The sequence below is a fragment of the Aedes aegypti genome, chromosome 2 (genome assembly GCF_002204515.2).
Source record: "Aedes aegypti strain LVP_AGWG chromosome 2, AaegL5.0 Primary Assembly, whole genome shotgun sequence".
Classification (NCBI taxonomy): Eukaryota; Metazoa; Arthropoda; class Insecta; order Diptera; family Culicidae; genus Aedes; species Aedes aegypti.
The window spans coordinates 440,413,507-440,415,128 of NC_035108.1; the positions used below are offsets into that span (position 1 = coordinate 440,413,507).

Here is a 1,622-nt window from a genome sequence, read left to right on the forward strand (position 1 = left end):
TTCCGTTTTCAAGCGCCATGTTGTACGATTCTTCTGTACGATACAATGAAGCATTGTCGACCGTTGATGTTCTCATATTCTCTAAATTCATAGAGCATATTCTGCAAGGGTGATTTGCTACAAATGACTTACTGTAGTCGAAAATGCCATTGAGCCCTAAATTGTCACCTCGTAGGCCACCAAACAAAAAGTATATGCTTTCTTCTTTATCTTGCACGCGAAATTGTATGGGGTTTTCTTCTAGGTGGATAATTTCAACAATCAAGGTGTGCAGAACCTCATCGTTGGAGAGTGATTTTTCAACGTTTGAATATACGAATTGAAATAGGAACATATTCTCAGTTTTTCCTTGGAGGTGTCTGGGCAGGCTTGGAAAATTGAGATAAAACCCAGTGAGCGCTTGTTTTCCAGCTTTTGAGCCCAAAGGATTGTTAATCTCAAAGGAATCAGTAAAAATGAAGTATGGAACGCAAATTTCATTCGGCCGTTCCTTTATCTTCTGTTGCCAGAACTTGCCTTTGATGAAATTGTCACAAACGCCATCCGCCGGGGTTAAAGCTTCATTATTGCTGTCACTCAATGCGGAGCCGGAACGGATGCACCTATTGGACGGCAACAGCCGCGGCAGGAATAGCGACAGTGGCACTGGGACAATAAAACGGCTAAAAAGAGAAGACGGTGGAAAATGATCAAAATGGATTTCGATTACAGGCGCAAAAATGGATTAATTTTGTATCACTTACCGGTAGTTAGTAGAGCGGAGCCGGAAGAATTTTCCCTCAATGCGGAGCCGGAACGGGTACACAGGAGCCGGAACGGGCAACAGCCACGGCAGGAAAGGAACAGAATGAAACGGCTAAACAGAGAAGACGGTGGAAAAGTGTCAGCATTTGTATTGAATTGCATGCGTTTTTTTCACTTACCGGTAGTTCTGCAGAGCCGGAATAGCTCGATATCAATGGAGCAGGAACGGAATAGTAGAGCAGGAACGACAGTAGAGCAACAGCGGCGCAGGAAACCGGCAATAAAAGTGAACTTTTTTTTTAAAAAAAAAAGGGCAACTTTTCCGTGAATGCGCAGCCAACTATGCTTTGCACAAGCTTTGCTAAACACGTTTTGACAGGTGCACCGTGTGCGTAACGCTTTTCATGGTCATGATTTGGAGCTCATGAAAATGGTTGCTCTGAATCATGATAGTGGTAGCTCAGCTTCAAAAATCATGAGTCTGAATCATGATTTCGTCCCAAGAGCAATTTATAATTTTCATGATTCGTAAATCATGATAATGGGATCAGATTTTTTCCCGTGTGGATAACTTCTGGAGGCGTTGGCTGAAGGAGTACCTTCCAGTTATATCGCCTCAATCCAAATGGTTTGGAGAGTTGCGAAACGTTCAAGTTGGAGATTTGGTGATGATAGCTTATGAGAAGGAGAGAAACAGCTGGACGCGAGGGAGAATACTACGAACTTACCCAGGAAAAGATTGAAGAGTTAGGAGAGTCGACGTGCAGACTACGATGGGAGTTCATAAACGACCTGTTTCCAAGTTGGCTATACTGAACGTCGCTGGAGTTCCAGGTATAGCTGAAGGTTCAGGCAGCAATACGGGTGGGGCTATGTGC

At 43.8% G+C, this 1,622-nt stretch overlaps 1 long non-coding RNA gene across 1 annotated transcript; it reads right to left on the bottom strand.

Annotated features, from left to right (window-relative positions):
• Positions 1-353: 353 nt before the first annotated feature.
• On the bottom strand, positions 354-1,310 carry LOC110676065. Its single transcript, XR_002500039.1, has 3 exons — positions 924-1,310; positions 744-856; positions 354-662 (listed from the first exon to the last, which is right to left on the bottom strand). It is a non-coding gene; the product is annotated as an uncharacterized LOC110676065 (long non-coding RNA).
• Positions 1,311-1,622: the final 312 nt, after the last annotated feature.